The sequence below is a fragment of the Pelophylax lessonae genome (genome assembly GCF_965119305.1).
Source record: "Pelophylax lessonae genome assembly, chromosome: 3".
NCBI classification, from domain to species: domain Eukaryota; kingdom Metazoa; phylum Chordata; class Amphibia; order Anura; family Ranidae; genus Pelophylax; species Pelophylax lessonae.
In genome coordinates this window covers 51,777,051-51,797,514 of record NC_138770.1, presented here as the reverse complement: position 1 = coordinate 51,797,514, position 20,464 = coordinate 51,777,051, and the positions used below count along the sequence as shown (strand labels likewise).

General features: G+C 42.7%; 1 protein-coding gene across 2 annotated transcripts in view; it reads left to right on the top strand.

Moving 5' to 3' along the window:
- The window catches only part of MSRA (methionine sulfoxide reductase A), a 581,463-nt gene that overhangs the window by 329,127 nt on the left and 231,872 nt on the right, over nucleotides 1-20,464 (top strand). The window lies entirely within an intron of this gene.

Below are 20,464 nucleotides of genomic sequence, written 5' to 3'. Positions count from 1 at the left end.
GGGTCTTTTCTTTCCTCCAGCCGGGGGTCTTTCTTCGGGAGTACCCTAACCAAGAATTTGGAGAACCAGCTTCAACAGTTCCCTAAGGGACAGGGTCCACTTGGCTTTGGCCTAGGTAGACCAAATGTATCGGTAGACCAAAATCGGAGTCTTGCAATGCCTTTACAATGCAATGGATCAGAGTGCCGAGGTTGCCTACCCTTCACTGAAGAATCCTGGTATAATTTCTTCATTTTGATTGGTGTTTTCTGGTTAGAATCGCAGCTGAAGGGTTAATGATTAGAGTGAACTGTATACAGACTGCAGCCTTTCCAAGTGTTTGAGTGCACAATTAAAAGCAACATGTTACTCTGCATTTCCATGGCAACTTTACACCGAAAGTGCCGCAAGAAGAAGGTGTTCCAACATTAATGATAATAGTTTAGAGCAGCGTTTCTCAACCTTTGTTCAGTGGTGGCACCCTTTAAAATTATAAACGATCTCAGAGCAACCAGTTTAAAATGTAAAACGCATAAAGCAATATGCACTTGATTAAATTACCTTTACATCAGAAGTCCCCATCGTATCAGAGGCCCACTTTCAAATCAGAGTCCCTCTTCAAGTCAAAGCCCCCCTATCATTTTAGAGGCCCTTCCATCATATTAGAGATCCCACCATCACACCGGATTCCCCCTTCACATCAGAATCTCCCTTCATGTCAGAGTTTCCCCGTCATGTCAGAGGCCCCCATCATATTAGAGGCCCCCATCACATCAGGTGCCTCTCATCACATCAGAGGTTCCTCCATCACAGCAGAGGCCCCCCATCACATCAAAGTCCCCCTTCACGTCAGAAGCCTCTATTATATTGAAGTTCCTCATCACATCAGTGGCCCCCATGAATGTCAGAGGTCCCCCATCACATCAGAGGTCCCACATCACCTCAGAGTCCCCTTATCACATCAGAGGCTCCCCTCACATCAGAGGCCCCCGTCACATCAGAGCCCTCCCCCCCCCAATCATATCAGAGGTCCCCCATCACACCAGAGTTTTCCTACCATGCCAAAGTCCCCCTTCATGTAGGAGGCCCCCATCACATCAAAATTCCTCATCACATCAGAGGCACCCCTATCACATCAGTCTCCTTCCATGTCAGAGGTCCCCCATCACATCAGAGGCCCTCTATGACAGAGTCCCCCCATCACTGAGTCCTATCATCATATCAGAGTCCCCCTAACACATGTCCTCCAAATTACACAGTCCTCTCTTCACATAAGAGGCCTAACTTATGGCTCCAACAGAGCAATAGAAAGCAGAAGGTGGAGCAGCCTTCTATCCTCTCTTGAATGCTGGGGGCAGCTCTGCATGCCACCTGCCCTGGATCAACGTCATGTGTTGCCACAATGCAGGTGGGCCAGCCACCAACACTATCATAGCAAAAAATGTATACTTATCCTGTAATCATGGGAATGCCACATTCAATTCAAAATCAAAGCATTTCATTTTACATACAACAAAAATGCATTATAAGCTGATGACATAAGCCAAACATAAATGTAGAAGGTACCAGCAGAGATGTTCTTCCAGAAGATCCTCCAATAAAGAGCTGCTTAGCGAGCCCCAATTCAGTTTTTGCCTTTGGTCATGTGGCACCACAGATGACATGAAAAGTCAAGTCATGTGTTACTCATCACCTTATTATCATCATCAGCAGATTTCAAGTATAGCTTTTCATTGGAAGCACCTTTCTGCAGGCATTTCTGCAAAACTGTAATCTGCTGTAATAAGGATGGGCAATAAATCGGATCATGTGACCAAAGCAATGGCATGGGTCAGTTGGTGACTGCTAATGTGGAGAATTTTGGAGTGCAAGCAGACGAACATATGGCCAATTCCTGGGCAAAAGTCATAAACATTTATGTTGGATCAGTAACTGAGAATATTAAAGCAGGAGGGTCATCGTGACATCTGGGCCACTAGTAGGTTTTAGAAGGTCAACAAAGTCAGTGCCACAATTCTCCAATATCTGGTTTGCTTTTATTTGAGGTCTGGATTCAGGTTAAGCAGTTATTTTAAGGTTAGGGTTTACATTTAGGAGTTATGTTGAGGTTGAGGTTTACATTTACGGGTTATGTTGAGGACAGGGTTTACATTTAGGGGTTATGTTGAGGGTAGGGTTTACATTTAGGGGTTATGTTGAGGGTAGGGTTTACATTTAGGGGTTATGTTGAGGGTAGGGTTTACATTTAGGGGTTATGTTGAGGGTAGGGTTTACATTTAGGGGTTATGTTGAGGGTAGGGTTTACATTTAGGGGTTATGTTGAGGGTAGGGTTTTCATTTAGGGGTTATGTTGAGGGTAGGGTTTACATTTAGGGGTTATGTTGAGGGTAGGGTTTTCATTTAGGGGTCATGTTGAGGGTAGGGTTTACATTTATGGGTTATGTTGAGGGTAGGGTTTACATTTAGGGGTTATGTTGAGGGTAGGGTTTTCATTTAGGGGTTATGTCGAGGGTAGGGTTTACATTTAGGGGTTATGTTGAGGTTAGGGTTTACATTTAGTGGTTATGTTGAGGGTAGGGTTTACATTTAGGGGTTATGTTGAGGGTAGGGTTTTCATTTAGGGGTTATGTTGAGGGTAGGGTTTACATTTAGGGGTTATGTTGAGGGTAGGGTTTACATTTAGGGGTTATGCTGAGGTTAGGGTTTTTATATAGGTGTTATGATGAAGTTAGAATTTTCATTTAGGGGTTATATTGAGGTTGAGGTTTACATTTGGGGGTTATGTTGAGGTTACGGTTTACATTTTCGGGTTATGTTGAGGTAAGGGTTTTCATTTAGGGGTTATGATGAAGTTAGAATTTTCATTTAGGGGCTATGTTGAGTTTGAGGTTTACATTTGGGGGTTATGTTGAGGTTACAGTTTACATTTATGGGTTATGTTGAGGTAAGAGTTTTCATTTAGGGGTTATGTTGAGGGTAGGATTTACATTTAGGGGTTATGTTGAGGGTAGGGTTTACATTTAGGGGTTATGCTGAGGTTAGGGTTTTTATATAGGTGTTATGATGAAGTTAGAATTTTCATTTAGGGGTTATATTGAGGTTGAGGTTTACATTTGGGGGTTAAGTTGAGGTTACGGTTTACATTTTCGGGTTATGTTGAGGTAAGGGTTTTCATTTAGGGGTTATGATGAAGTTAGAATTTTCATTTAGGGGCTATGTTGAGGGTAGGGTTTACATTTAGGGGTTATGTTGAGGGTAGGGTTTACATTTAGGGGTTATGTTGAGGGTAGGGTTTATATTTAGGGGTTATGTTGAGGGTAGGGTTTTCATTTAGGGGTTATGTTGAGAGTAGGGTTTACATTTAGGGGTTATGTTGAGGGTAGGGTTTACATTTAGGGGTTATGTTGAGGGTAGGGTTTACATTTAGGGGTTATGTTGAGGTTAGGGTTTACATTTAGGGGTTGTGTTGAGGGTAGGGTTTTCATTTAGGGGTTATGTTGAGGGTAGGGTTTACATTTAGGGGTTATGCTGATGTTAGGGTTTTTATATAGGTGTTATGATGAAGTTAGAATTTTCATTTAGGGGTTATGTTGAGGTTGAGGTTTACATTTGGGGGTTATGTTGAGGTTACGGTTTACATTTTCGGGTTATGTTGAGGTAAGGGTTTTCATTTAGGGGTTATGATGAAGTTAGAATTTTCATTTAGGGGCTATGTTGAGTTTGAGGTTTACATTTGGGGGTTATGTTGAGGTTACAGTTTACATTTAGGGGTTATGTTGAGGTAAGGGTTTTCATTTAGGGGTTATGTGGAGGTTAGGGTTTACATTTAGGGTTTATGTCGCTTCAGTCGCCCTCACTCTTCAAAAGGTTGGGCAGCCCTGGTCTATAGTGTGTTCTAAAACCTCGCAAGCAAATGCCTTCATCTTAACCACTTCCCGCGAATCGATGTACCTGTACGTCAGCTCGGAGAAGTGGTTGTAGAGGGATGATCGGCAGCTGCAGGCATCACCCCGGTACCGTTCTTTAGAGCCGGCTGTCGGCTTTCTGATGCGGCTCAGGAGCCGCTCGGCCATTATCCCAGCAAGCAGGAGGGGACGTTTCACCCTCCCCCAACCCACCGCCTTCCGCGGCTCTGCCTGGGTATCCTGTCCCACCGGGAGACCCAAGCAACCAGCCAGCAAGTCCGCCGGCTGGTTGGAGTCCCAAACAAAGCCGGATTCCTCATGACGCCACTTCCAGTTTATTTGGCGGCTAACGCCGCCAAATTAAATAAATATTGTCAGTATTCAAAAATGCTAATTTCGGCATTTTGAATACTTTGAAGTGCAGAGGAGGGGTTTGGGGTCTTTTAGACCCCCGATCCCTCTATAAAGAGTACCTGTCACTGCCTATTACTGTCACAAGGGATGCTTACATTCCTTGTGGAAGCAAAAAAGTGATAAGATTTTATAAAAAAAAAAGTGCTAAAAAGAAAAAATTAAATAAAATAAATAGGAAAAAATATTTTTTTTAAAGCGACCCCCCTTCCCGTCGCCGTGATCTCGCGCATGACCGAAAACGAATATATAAGTCACGCCCACAAATGAAACCGTTGTAAAAACCACACATGTGAGGTATCGCCGCAATCGCCAGAGCAAGAGCAATAATTCTAGCACTAGACCCCCTCTGTAATTCTAATTTGTTAACCGTTACAATTTTTTAAATCATTGCCTATGGAGATTTTTAAGTACTGTAGTTTGTCGCCATTCCACGAGTGTGCGCAATGTTAAACCGTTAGGTATCTATTTACTTGGCGTGACATCATCTTTCACAAAATACAAACATTTTTTAAAGCACCCTCCTCGCCGTGCGCTTGCGCACAACAGAAAACGCATATGTAACTCGCGCCCGCAAATGATCACCGCGATCGAAAGCAACAATTCTAAAAAAAGACCTCCTTTGTAACTATAAACTGGTAACTGTTAACATTTTTAAAAGCGTCGCCTTTGGAGATTTTTTAAGTACTGTAGTTTTTCGCCATTCCACGAGCGCAATTTTAAAGCGTAACATGTTTGGTAGCTATTTACTCATTGTAACATTACCTTTCACAGTATACAAAAATGTTTTAAAGCACCCCCCTCGCCATGCGCTCGCGCACGAAAGAAAGCCCATACGTAAGTCTCGCCCCGCAAATTAAAACGGTGTTTAAACCACACATGAGATATCACCGCAATTGCCAGAGTGAGAGCAATAATTCTAAAAAAAGAACTCCTCTGTAACTCTAAGCTGGTAACTATTAAAACATGTTAAAAGCGTTGCCTAGGGAGATTTTTAAGTACCGTGGTTTGTCGCCATTGCATGAGTGTGCGCAATTTTAAACCATAACATGTTAGGTATCTATTTATTCAGTGTGACATCATCGTTCACATTATACAAAAAAATTGGGGTAAATTTACTGTTTAGTTTTTTTTTTAATGCAGTGAAATGTATTTTTTCCCCAAAAAATTGCGTTTTAAAAACCGCTACGCAAATACCGCGTGAAAAAAAATATTGCTACGACCACCATTTTATACTCCAGAGTCTTTGGTAAACATATATATAATGTTTGGGGGTTCTAAGTAATTTTCAACAACAAGTATCAGAAATAGGCCCGTCCTTAAGGGGTTAACACCTTCCCGGCCGCTGCACATTTACTGCGGCAGGCTGGCTCTCCTGCACGAACTGACGTAGCCCTACGTCGGTTGCGCGTGTGGTGCTTGGGAGGGCCATTAGGCAGCGTGGATGCCGATCCACGGGGGCCAGCGGCCGCGATTTCCGCCGTTGACCGTTCTTCTCTCTGAAATGATCACAGAGCGCCTGTGATCCTTCTATATAGGATCACATGTCTCTATGGTCATTTCACAAGCCCATCCCACTCATAGTTAGAAAACACCCCCTAGGCTCGCACTTAACCCTTTGATCCCCCTGGGTTAACCCCCTCCCTGCCAGTGTCATTATTACAGTAACAGTGCATATTTATAGCACTGATTACTGTAGTGATGTCACTGGTCCCCCCACAAGTGTCAAAAATGGCAGTTAGGGGTCCGATCTGTCCGCCGCAATCTCGCAGTCCCGCTGAAAATTGCTGATCGCCGCCATTACTAGTAAAAATAAATAAAAACAACATAACTCTTTCCCCTAGTTTGTAGACGTGATAACTTTTGCGCAAACCAATCAAAATACGCTTATTGGGATTTTTTTTCACCAAAAATATGTAGCAGAAAACAAATTGGCCTAAAATTATGAAAACATTTAGATTTTTACATTTTTGCTTTTTTTTGGGAATGTTATATAGCAGAATGTGAAAAATATTGTTTTTTTTTTTAGAATTGTCACTCTTTTTTTTGTTTGTAGCAATTGCAGAGGTGATCAAATACCATCAAAAGAAAGCGCTATTTGTGGGGAAAAAAGGACATCAATTTTATTTGCGTACAGCGTCGCACGACCGCGCAATTGTCCGTTAAAGTAGCGCAGTGCCGAATCCCAAAAAATGGCCTGGTCATTAAGGGGGGAAATCCTTCCAGTCCAGAAGTGGATAATTAGAGCATTTAGGACTGGGTTGATAAGCTGTTGTGTGTTCATACTGTTCATCCTCGGCATTCCTACTGAATTTTGCTGGGAATATGAATAAATAGGCATAACCCAAAAAACGACAATTAACAAGATGCGATCTCTTGCGGGTTTGGTGAACGATGCAGCGAATACTCAGTAACATAAAAACATATGTTTATGGCGGCATTGAAAATTCTCCCTGTAATTGTGTTTTATCTCTATGTTCAGCAAAAGTACGGAATTTGTCTCCATTGCGCTTCACGCTTTAACGCCATGTAACCGAATCCCCCAGAGCCAGGAGCTATAAATTATCGCGTCTGCTGTGTTAATATTCAGCAGCTGTGCTTTTTATTAGCAGCTTTTTCAAATATTCATAAGCATTGTTTGATACTTATGCGGCACGTGCAAAAGTCCCCAGATTTGCCATGGTTTGAGGAAACGTTTATTATGAATGATGAGTTGGATTTGTTAGCTGCAAGTGGGGATTGAAAATCCTCTTGAACCAGTAAATAGCCTAGTAAAGGAAATCTCCTTTTTTAACCCCATAACCCTCCTTTCACTCATTCCAAAATCATGGTATTGTAAGACGTTCATTTGTTAAGGTCCTCCTCCTTTTTTTTAGCATAAGATGCAGGAGCGCTTAAGGTGAACCTTTGGCTAGACAATCATTGACTTGGCTGCAGGCACTGTGGCGAAATGTATCCTCAAAGTTCATAACAAATGTCATGACTCGTATATCTGGGGTTGCGTTGAGATGCAGATGTCACAAAGGTGCTAAGGTAACACAGAAATAAGGAGGACACAGAATGGTTTGGAGTTACTGGGTGACAAAGGAGTGCAGGGGTCCCTGGGGACACAAGAGTACCTGGACACCCCAAAGTGCAGGGGTCACTAGAGACAGGAGTACCTGGAGACCACAAATTGCAGAGGTCACTGGAGACACAATAGTTTCTGGATATCCCACAGTGCAGGGATCACTGGAGACAGGAATACCTGGAGACCCCAAAACACAGAGGTCACTGGAGACACAAGAGTACCTGGAGACCCCAAAGTGCAGGGGTCACTGGAGACAGGAGTACCTGGAGACCCCAAAGTGCAGGGGTCACTGGAGACAGGAGTACCTGGAGACCCCAAAGAGCAGGGGTCACTGGAGACATACGAGCACCTGGACACCCCAAAGTGCAGGGATCACTGGAGACAGCAATACCTGGAGACCCCAAAACGCAGAGGTCACTGGAGACACAAGAGTACCTGGAAACTTCAAAGTGCAGGGGTCACTGGAGACACAAGAGTACCTGGAGACCCGAAAGTGCAGGGTTCACTGGAGACACAAGAATGTCTGGACACCCCAAAGTGCAGGGATCACTGGAGACACAAGAGTACCTGGAGACCCTAAAGAGCAGAGGTACTGTACGTTAGTAAAGTAGCCTCTGGTGGCAGAGGAGCGATGGGGTCTCTGGAGGCGCAGGAGTGCAGTGATCTCTAGAGGCACAGGAGTGCTGGGGTCTCTAGAGGCACAGGAGTGCAGGGGTCTCTAGAGGCACAGGAGTGCAGGGGTCTCTAGAGGCACAGGAGTGCTGGGGTCTCTAGAGGCACAGGAGTGCTGGGGTCTCTATTGGCACAGGAGTGCTGGGGTCTCTAGAGGCACAGGAGTGGAGGGGTCTCTAGAGGCACAGGAGTGCAGGGGTCTCAGTAAGCACAGGAATGCAGGGGTATCTGGAGGCACATGGGTCACTGGAGACACTTAGGATCATGGGAATTAATAGGGATCACAGAGTCTCTGAAGATACAGGAGTGCAGGGGTCACTGGAGACACATAAGATCACGGGAATTCACAGGGGTCACAAAGTCTTTAGAGGGATGTTAGTTAAACGATCCTTGGAGGCACAGGTGTCCTGGGGGTCACTGGAGACACTTCAGATCATATAAGTTCACAGGAGTCACAGAGTCTCTGGAGGTACAGGAGTACAAGGGTTTTCTGGAGGTAAGTTGATGTAGAAGTCTCTGGAGGCACAGGAATGCATAGGCCACTGGTGGCATAGGAGTTTAGGGGTCACTGGAGACACCTAAGATCACAGGAGTTCACAGGATTCACAGAGTCTCTGGACTGCAGGGATCTCTTGAGGCACAGGAGTGCAGGGGTCACTGGAGACACTAAGGAATATTGAAATCCATTAGGATCACAGAGTCTCTGAAGCTACAGGATTGCAGGAGTCTCTGGAGACAAAGGAGCACAGGGGCCGTTGGAGACGCTTAAGATCACTAGATTTCACAGGGGTCACAAAGTCTCTGGAGGTACATTAGTAAAGGGGTCTCTGGATGCATAGGAGTGCAGTGATCTCTGGAGGCACAGGGATTCAGGGGTCACTGTAGGCAATTAATATCATGGAAATTCACAGGGGTCACAGAGTCCCTGGAGTTACTGGTGGTATGTTAGTGTTGCGTTCTCTGGAAGCACAGGAGTGCAGAGATCTCTGGAAGCACAGGAGTGCAGGGGTCTCTGGAAGCACAGGAGTGCAGGGGTCTCTGGAAGCACAGGAGTGCAGGGGTCTCTGGAAGCACAGGAGTGCAGGGGTCTCTGGAAGCACAGGAGTGCAGAGATCTCTGGAAGCACAGGAGTGCAGGGGTCTCTGGAAGCACAGGAGTGCAGGGGTCTCTGGAAGCACAGGAGTGCAGGGGTCTCTGGAAGCACAGGAGTGCAGGGGTCTCTGGAGGTACATGAGTGCAGGGGTCTCTGGAGGCACATGAGTGCAGGGGTCTCTGGAGGCACAGGAATGCAGGGGTCTCTGGAAGCACAGAGGTGCAGGGGGTCATTGGAGACACTTAAGATCAGGGGAGTTCACAGGGGTCACAAAGGCTGTGGAGGTGCAGGAGTAAGGGAGTCTCTTGAGGTATGTTAGGAAAGTGGTATCTCAAGGCACAGGAGTGCAGGGGTCTCTGGAGACACAGGCAGAGACGGGAGGCACAGAAGGGGCTTGGTTTAGGCTTAGCATTTTGTTGCTCAAATGTAATGCCAAGTAGTGTGTTGCCTAAACCTTTGAAATCACCTCTGCAATCTGATTGGTTGTGTTGCTGGCAATCTAGGAGAAACCTGAAAGTGCCAGCAGATCCCGGTGTCTTGCCTTCTCTGGCAGCTTGCCAGCCTTCTGATGCAAACAAACAGCAGGTTTTGCCCATCACTAAGGGGTCTTTTTTAAAACCTTTGTCTTTACGATTGACAAAAATATTCACGCATGCATTTTGGTTGTAACTTCCCTAATAGAGTAATCCTAATGATCCTCAGCGCCATCTAGTGGCCAAAATGCGGTATATCTTTCTGAAATACCGCAATGAACAAAATATATTTCTCTTACGTCCTCCGACAGTCGCAGCCCCTCATACAGCCGTCTCAACAAAAAGGTGGGAAGGTTCGTGGCAAGAACCCGCGATCCTTTGGCGGATGCCACGGACGCGTTGGTGGTGCCTTGCCACCGGTATCGGCGGATTTATGCGTTCCCTCCGATTCAGCTGTTAACCAGGTTCCTCCGCAGGTTGGCGTTGGAATGGATGCAAGTCATTCTGGTAGCCCCAGACTGGCCGCGTCAGTCTTGGTACGCAGACATCGTGCAGATGGTCGTCGAGCCTCCCTGGCAGCTTCCGCTAAGAGCTGATCTTCTGTCTCAATGGCCGATTTTCCATCCTGCTTTACAGGCGTCCCTTGGCGACTAATTCCTTGATTCGCACCTTTATTCAAGGGGTGCGGCATCTGGCTCCACCGAGGAAGGCTCCTTAGCCTCCCTGGGACCTGAATTTGGTGTTATCCGTTTTACAACGGCCTCCCCTTGAGAACATCAGAGCCATACCTCTGCCTCTGTTGTCAGAAGGTTGCCTTTCTGGTAGCTATCACATCTGCTCGCAGGGTGTTTGAGTTGGCGGCTCTGTCTTGCCGTTCGCCTTATCTGGTAGCTCATAGGGATAAAGTGGTCCGGCGACCCGATCAGTCTTTTCTCCCCAAGGTGCTGTCGACTTTCCACCTCAATGAAGATATTGTGTTGCCTTCGCTTTGTGCAAAGCCCAAGCATCCCAAGGAATTTGCCTTGCATTCTTTGGATGTGGTCCGGGCAGTCAGGGTTTACCTGTCTGCCACTGAGTTTTTTAGAAAGTCTGGTTCCCTGTTTGTCCTTCCTGAGGGACCTCGGAAGGGTTCGGCTGCATCCGCGGCAACCTTTTCTAAGTGGATCAGACAGACGATTGTTCAGGCCGATTCAATCAAGGGTCAGATTCCTCCTTTCCCTGTAAAGGCACATTCTACTAGAGCCGTCAGTGCCTCTTGGGCATTCACCATCAGGCTTCTGTGGCTCAGGTCTGCAAAGCAGCGACCTGGTTGTCTGTGCACACTTTCACAAGATTTTACAAACTTGATGTGATGGCATCCTCGGATGCTTCCTTTGGCCGCAAGGTTTTGAGTGCGGTGGTTGTTTGAAGAGACGTGTTTTTTTCTGACTCTTCCTGGGGTGTTTTTTTCTTATTCTGGGTTAGCTCCTGTTTGAGCTTTGTTGCCCTGTTGGCTCAGTTGTTTTTTTCTGGCCTGGTTGATACGTTGCCTTTTTCGGTAGGTTGCGTCTTCCCACCCCTCACACCTGCACTTCTTTGGGACGTCCCACTCGTGAAGGCTGTATGAGGGGCTGCGACTGTCGGAGGACGTAAGAGAAAATAGAGTTTTTGTAAGAACTTACTGTAAAACTCTTTTCTCTGAGTCCTCCGACAGTCACAGCCCCCACCCCTCTGGTTTATTGGATCTTGGGGTTATTGCCTTCCGGTACTGCTTGCTACAAAACTGAAGGACAGTGGTAACTTGATCAGGATAATTGGCTGAGGGACGGCCCCCTGGAGGTGTGCTTAAGTGTAGAAAGTTTTTATTAACTTTTAAAACTGCCTAGCTTGCTTCTGCAGAGGGCTCCATTACCCACTCATGAAGGCTGTATGAGGGATTGCGACTGTCGAAAAACTCAGAGAAAAGAGTTTTACAATAATTTCTTACAAAAACTCTATTTTTGGTTACTGCTATAAATGTGGGGTGGTTTTGTACCTCGCCTATTTATTATGAACATGCATTCTCTTGTCTATTCCTATAATAGTCTATCAAAGCTCTGATAAGGTTAGTGGAGGGTACAATAACAATGCTAGCTATAAAAATAAACACACTGCTTAAATAAGCAAGGATCAAATTTATTATAAATAAAGTAGAAATGCTAACATAAAAAAGCACTAAAAGGATACTAAAGAGCATATTAGACAAAACAATTACAGATAATACTTTACATATGGGCGTCCTCGGGGTTCGATATCTTTCAGGCTGGGCTCAAGCGCACAAGGGTGGCAAAAAAGCCAAGAGCCAAGAGAGACCCGAGAGCCAAGAGCTAAGAGAGCCAAGAGAGCCAAAAGCCATGAGAGCCAAGAGCCATGAGAGCCAAGAGCCATGAGAGCCAAGAGCTAAGAGAGCCATGAGAGCCAAGAGAGCCAAGAGCCATGAGCCATGAGAGCCAAGAGCCATGGATGCCAAGAGCCAAGAGCTAAGAGAGCCAAGAGAACCAAGAGAGCCAACAGCCATGAGAGCCAAGAGAGCCAAGAGCCACGAAAGCCAACAGCTAAGAAAGCCAAGAGAGCCAAGATTGCTTTTAAAGTCCACTCAGACACCACCCACATAAACACACACTGTCTGCTTGACCAATGACAATTCATAAGATGCCACCCTTCCTAATCAACAGGAAGTATCTCATCTTTTCAGGAAGCATGTTATATTCTCCCACTAGGGGTGCAATCCATCCACGAATCACTGTTCTTGACCCGGGTCATCTTCCAGTAACAGCTGGCCTTTGATGTTGGTATAACCTCCCCAGGAGGTCTTATCTGAGGCTCCTCTACCCCCATACCTCACAACTGGAGGCCTATGCGAGAACATCCTGTGAGGATATGAATTCCCATTTATGACTCCTTGTCAGGAATACCCTGCTGGGTAACCTTGCACTGCTGGCATTCCAGGCCAGGTGTACTCAGGTTTTTAACCATTCAGAAACATCTGATATTAGAACATGTAAAACCACATGCTGCCCCCAACAGTTACCAATTATCATTGGAGACTTCGGCTTTCAGTGATAGCCAGGATTAAGAGCCAGTCTACATATGACCATTATGTCAGAGATGACATAGTGTTTATATGATTGGGAAACCACTCTGATTGGTTACCAAGCACCAACAGGCAACAGGGAACATTGAGAGCCAGCGGCTACGCAAAGTATCAGCTGCTTGCTCTCAATGGGGACATTTATTAACATTTCCTCAGCACAGGGCATCATACTGGGGAACATTAATAAGCAGATTGTTAAGAGGTTCCTGAATGTGGCCGTTATGTCAGTGGTTATGTGATCAAGAGCCACTCTGATTGGTTAGCGATCAGCAACGGGAATCATGGCTTTATATGACAGCCAAGATAAATAAAAACAGGGGGGAGTTGGGACTTAAACTGAAACACGCAGCTGCAATCTGGTAAAAATGATAGATATATAAACTCACATTTAATAATTTATATTTGTACACATATTTAATCATGAGATAGTACAAATATATAGTATCACATTTATTCATTCATCTATGTACACGTTTCATCATGACCTATTACAATAATAAAAGTTATTGCTGATTGGTAGCACATTATTGATACAATTATGTCCACATGTTCCATCATAAAATAATACAATTGTACATAATGATGTTGATTATGACCTAAATACCTCTCTAATCCAACATCACACATAACAAGGTAGAGATGGATAATAATTGCAAGACATTCATAAGAGTGATCTGATGATTAGCACGATTGTAATAAAATAGCATCCAACAGAGCTCTACGCATTTCGTCGATTTTTCCACTCATCAGGAGCAGATGTGAAGTGCATATATACAAATCTGCAATAAGATATATAAATACAATTAAATGTCCCCTGTCTTTACCTACAGATCAACTGTAAGTAAAAACTGTGGTAGGTTCAAAATGTGGAAATGAGAGCTGAAGGTGCATTGGGGGCATCATCTCCGGGAGCTGTGGCAGTATTGTATCTGCAGTGAGAAAAATAATTGTCAATGTGGTTTAATAGTTGGCCAGGGAAAGGAGGGGGGGAAGGAAAACTAAGGGGGAGGTAAAATTAAATTTCCCCTGTTTTTACTTATAGATCAGCTGTGGTAGGTATAAAATGTGGAAATGAGAGCTGAAGGTGCATTGGGGGCATCATCTCCGGGAGCTTTGGCAGTATGGTCCACAGCAACAAATCAATAAAAGCAACATTGAACAAGCATCTATAAGAGTGTAGTCCTCAATTAGTGATGAAAGGTAATATAGTACATGTCTCCAAGGGACTTCTGTGGAAGATAGTTAAGTACTGTATGTGTAAATATATATAGTAACATGTCTGATTCTAAAATAGGAGCTGTGACCCATAAGAATGATACCAGTGATACTGACCCCAGGTGAAGGAAGAAAATAGGATAGTGTACTGAAGAGTTAAAGAATGTATCTCTAACCAAGGGAGATTGAGTGATTAAAAAAAAACAAAAAAATTAATATCAAAAAGGGACCAGTGACAATGTAGTAAAGTGCCACCTTTACTACATTGGCATGGCAGAGGCCATGATCCAAGTTAGTGCACGTTAGCCCAATGTAGCAGAAGCCAAAGGAAGCGACCCTCCAAAGTCACGCTGGCGTAAACCATGAGGGGGCGACGCCAGCACCTGAGCGGCCATTATCGCCCGGCAATTGGCGCCAGATAACTCCCTTACTGAACCGCTGGTGGAGAGGCAATGTGGCAGCACGTGGCATCACATATGAAAGCCAGTATTGAGAGCCAGCAGTTACACAAAGTGCCACCTGCTTGCTCTCAATGGGGACATTTATTACCATTCCCTCACCTCAGGGCATCATACTGGGGAACATTAATAAGCAGATTTCAGGAGTTAGGGGTTCCTGTATGTGACCATTATGTCAGTAGTCATACCATCAAGAACCACTCTTATTGGTTAACGATCATCAATGGAGACCATGACTTTCAGTGACAGCCGGATTTGAGAGCCTGACTTTATATGACCATTATGTCAGAGATGGCATAGTGTTCACATGATTAGGAAACCACTCTGGTTACCAGTCATCAATGGGAATCATGGCTTTAAATGACAGCCAGTATGGAAAGCCAGCCTTCATATGACCACTATGTCAGGGCTGACATAGTGGTCGCATGATTGATAAACCACTCTGATTGGGTACCGATCATCAACGGGAACCATGGCTTTATATGACAGGCGGTATTGAGAGCCAGCGGCTACGCAAAGTGCCACCTGCTTGCTCTTAATTTGGGACATTTATTAAAATTCCCTCAGCACATGGTATTATATTGGAGAACATTAATAAGTAGATTGCAGGCGTTAAGGGGCTTCTGTATGTGACCCTTATGTCAGTGGTCATGTGATCAAGAGCCACACTGATTGGTTAACGATTATCAATGGAGACCCTGACTTTCAGTGACAGCCGGAATTGAGAGCCAGCCTGCATATGACCGCTATGACAGAGCTGACATAGTGTCACATGATTGATAAACCACTCTAATTGGGTACCAATCATCAACAGGAACCACAACTGGTATTGAGAGCCATCAGCTACGCAAAGTGCCACCTGCTTGCTCTCAATTTGGGACATTTATTCACATTCCCTCAGCACAGGGTATCATACCGGGGAACATTGATAAGCAGATTGCAGGAGTTATAGGGGTTCCTGTATGTGACCATTATGTCAGTGGTCATATGATCAAGAACCACTCTGATTGGGTAATGATCATCAACGAGAACCATGGCTTTAAATGACAGCCAATGTTGAGAGCCATCAGCTACGTAAAGAGCTACCTGCTTGCTCTCAATGGGGACATTTATTCACATTCCCTCAGCACAGGGCATCATACCGGGGAACTTTGATAAGCAGATTGCAGGAGTTAATGGGTTCCTGTATGTGACCCTTATGTCAGTGGTCACATGATCAAGAACCACTCTGATTGGTTAACGATTATCAATGGAGACCCTGACTTTCAGTGACAGCCGGAATTGAGAGCCAGACTGTATATGACCGTTATGTCAGAGCTGACATAGTGTCACATGATTGATAAACCACTACCGATCATCAACGGGAACCACAACTGGTATTGAGAGCCATCAGCTATGCAAAGTGCCACCTGCTTGCTCTCAATTTGGGACATTTATTCAAATTTCCCTCAGCACAGGGCATCATACCGGGGAACATTGATAAGCAGATTGCAGGCGTTAAGAGGCTTCTGTATGGGACCGTTATGTCAGTGGTCACAGATCAACTCTGATTGGTTAACGATCATTATTGGAGACCCGTCTTTTAGTGACAGCCGGGATTAAGAGCCAGTGGCTGCTCAAAGTATCAACTGCTTGCTCCCAAAGGCGATGACATTTATTAACGTACCCTCAGTGCAGGGCACAATGCCGGGGACCATTACGAAACAGATTGCAGGTGTTAAGGGGTGTCATTGGTCACATGATTAGGAGCCACTCTGATTGGTTACCGGTTATCAATGGAGAGCTGGGCTTTCAGTGACAGCCGGGATTGATAGCCATGACCTGCGCAAAGTGTCAGCTGCTTGCTCTCAATGGGTGTGACATTTATTAACGTACCCTCAGTGCATCATACGGGGGAACATTAATAAACAGATTGCAGGCCTTAGGGGTAATGGACAAACTGTTTCTGGGCTACCCAAGAAATTTGAAGTTTTGGAGACAACATTGCAACTTTAGACATGGTGGCCACATTTTTTTTCTTTTTCTTTAAGATAATTTTATTATCACCTGTGTGACCCTGCGAGAAGCACACATCCTGTCCCTTTTATGTCTACACTTATTTCTCCACTGTATCTATGGAGGGCACCACAGTGGTCACCTAGATTTTTGGGGTTTTTTTTGTGCACTTGAAGCTGGTACTCTTTAAGAGCAAGGCACTTCGTCAGCCTCCAACTGCTACAAGCCAGATAAACAGAAGTTTTCTTACCGTCGGAAAGGGCCGGCGATGATTACAGGGGCGGGGCCATGTGATTTCCCTCTTTATAAATTTCATGACATTTTCCCCCCTTCGGCTTCGGCGCACGCATAATGAGTGTCCTGAAATAATAGTGCTGTTAACATGCCGCATATGCCAAGTGCAGCTGTTCCAAGTTCAATGAGAAGATGCACACAGTGGTACTTAAGCACCACGCGGGGTCTACTTATCGCTTCCTGAAGAACAAGTTAATAACATGCAATTCAACGGCAACTGGAAAAAAAAAAGAAAGAAAAAGAAACGCCGTTTTGCCGGGCTTCAGCATGCTTTTAATTGTCTCCCATTTATCAGTATCGGGAGCAGGAATCTGCTCCTTTCTCTTCCCCTTCCTCAGCCCTGACGGATTTATCTACGGCTTGGAATGGGCCAGATGCCGGCTCAATAGAGCCTCCTGTCCATCTTCAGCGTATTAAGCCCCCAAATCGTTTAGAGAAAAAAATAGAGAAAGTCTTGTGTGCCGCCTCTATTCGTGTGATTAGATGCCGCGTGAATTCAGAGCCTGGCGTGAACAATGGGAAGGGGGGGGGGGGGGCTGCTGCTGTGGGGTCTAAGATACTATAGGCCAATGAGGCATTAGACGAGCCCGGGGTACGCGTGGCCGACAATATATCCTAATTAAAGGGGGTTGTACCGTCTCTTTAATGATGTGTTAAATACAGATGGATGGTTAATTTTGTGCTGTGGCTTTAAAATATTGCTTTTGTATATAATTTGTAATCAAATATGTATACGCGACATCCGTATATATTCATTACCTGGGCAGGTTCTGCTTTACCAGCGATGGTTATGCTTTACTGCTCCTTCTCTCAGTGCACGTTTAGGAGTCAGCCGACTTATTAAAAACAATACACTCCCCATGTGGCTTGTATTCTTTAGGGCAGAAATGTTTTCTGCCTTTATTATTTATATATAATATATTTATTTATTTATTTATTTATATTTTACATGTACTTATATAGCACCGTCCATTTACTTATCTTGTATATTATTAAATTATTCTAAAAAAATACATAATATAATATGTATAATAAATAAATACATATATATATTTTGTTATACTGTATATATATATATATATATATATATATATATATATATATATATATATATATATATATATATATATATATATATATATATATATTATACTGTATTAACATATATATATGTATATGTATGTATATATATATATATATATATATATATATATATATATATATATATATATATAAAATAGAAATAATTAAAGCAGAATATATTCCGAAATATAATATATAGATATATATATTGATATTATACTGTATTAACATACACACACACATATATATATATATATATTATTCTGTATGTATGTATATATATAAAATAGAAATAATTAAAGCAGAATATATTTCTAAATACAATATATATATAATAGAATAGAAATATACATAAAAATTATATTTATCTATCTGTACTGTATATCTCTCTCTCGCGATAGATAGATAGATAGATAGATAGATAGATAGATAGATAGATAGATAGATAGATAGATAGATAGATAGATAGATAGATAGATAGATAGATAGATAGATAGATAGATAGATAGATAGATAGATAGATAGATAGATAGATAGATAGATAGATAGATAGATAGATAGATAGATAGATAGATAGATAGATAGATAGATAGATAGATAGATAGATAGATAGATAGATAGATAGATAGATAGATAGATAGATAGATAGATAGATAGATAGATAGATAGATAGATAGATAGATAGATAGATAGATAGATAGATAGATAGATAGATAGATAGATAGATAGATAGATAGATAGATAGATAGATAGATAGATAGATAGATAGATAGATAGATAGATAGATAGATAGATAGATAGATAGATAGATAGATAGATAGATAGATAGATAGATAGATAGATAGATAGATAGATAGATAGATAGATAGATAGATAGATAGATAGATAGATAGATAGATAGATAGATAGATAGATAGATAGATAGATAGATAGATAGATAGATAGATAGATAGATAGATAGATAGATAGATACTTTTAAGAACAAAAAAAACCCTTATCATATTCTATTATTTATTTTAAATATATATATATTCATATTCAATTATAAAATATACATATGTGCAATATAATAATATATAATTGTAATATAAATATATATGTGTGTATGTCTAAATAAACATAGAAATATATATGTATATAAAATATAAATATATGTTCAAATTCTATAAATAGGAGTAATAAAGACAGATTAAACTTCTGAATAAAGTATATATAGTACAATATAAATATACATAAAAATTATATAATATATATATATATATATACAGTTTATATATATATATATATATATATATATATATATATATATTTCTGTATATAAATATATATAATATAAAATAAAGGAAGAATACACTTCTAAGAACTCTCTCTAACTTTTTCTCTCTATATATATATTTATATTTATATATATATTTTTATATTACATAAAAAAATAAAGAAATATTATGATCAATATTATTATTGTGCCTCTCATGGTTCCTTCCCCTCCTCCCCTTCATCGACATACAAATTCAATATATAAATAAAATCTTTCCTATTTCATCACATATCTTGTTTTAGTCCAAATTATGTCATCACTGGGTCTCTGTGATTCTCTATACAGTGCATGCAGATCATGGCAGGTGGGAGGGACCAGAAGGTTAAATGACAACATGCTGCCTAAGTGCTCTGGTACTTATGCAAATATTAAAATGCCTTGATGGGAAGTCAGTTGGGGGAGTGGGTGTTACTAGGCAGGCTGTATTTTCATGTGACGCTGAGCCTCCATGATTGAAACAATTGCAATCCCATAAATGAAAGGGGCAGGCCAGGGCACATTTAGGCAGGGAAGGAAAGGGCTAGATGATGTTGGACATCTTCCAGCCAGGAAATGAGACGGGCTCTATTTAACTTGGAATGCATATTGTATTATGTGGGGATGTTTGGTGGTATCAGGGGGTCACCCATGCAGCCCCCCAATATCTAATAGGTTGGCCTCCACTGGTCTAACCCTTCCCTACTCTATTTAATGACAAAATCTTCAGCCTTTCCATAGACTTCAGACTACTATAATTGTGTAGCAGTGACCCCGGTTGTGTCATTCAGAACAATTCCAGGGATGTACACTGGGGGTCGTCTCTTTATCCTGGACATGAGTGGCCAGGGACAGACAGCAATCTTCTCTGACACTTCATCAGCAGGAGGCGATCATGAGCAATTTTACGGAGGATTCATGATGTGACTGTAATGGGGACAACCTTCCGATTCCTCCAGACTGACAATTACCTGGAATCACTCATACTGCACTCAGTTTTCACTGGTAGTGGGGCTACACGACCCACATAATAACTGCCATCTCCTCTATAACCTACCAGCACTCACATACTTCACTCTTCATTGTCTACACATTTTACCTTCTCTTATTCCTCCCTCTACCCTCATCAACACGCTAATGGCATTTTTGGGTAAAATCTTTCCATTTTCATCACATATCTTAATTTGGCCCCTAAGGCAGTGGCTTAGAGCCCCTAAGGCAGTGGTTCTAAACTCTGGTCCTCAGAACCCACTAACAGGCCAGATTTTAAGTATCACCTTGGGGAGAGGCACACTAGAATACCGCAATCACTGAGCAGCAAAATATATCACCTGTGATGTATTTCAGTTATCTTGCAAACCTGGCCTGTTAGTGGGTCCCGAGGCCCGGAGTTGAGAACCACTGCCCTAA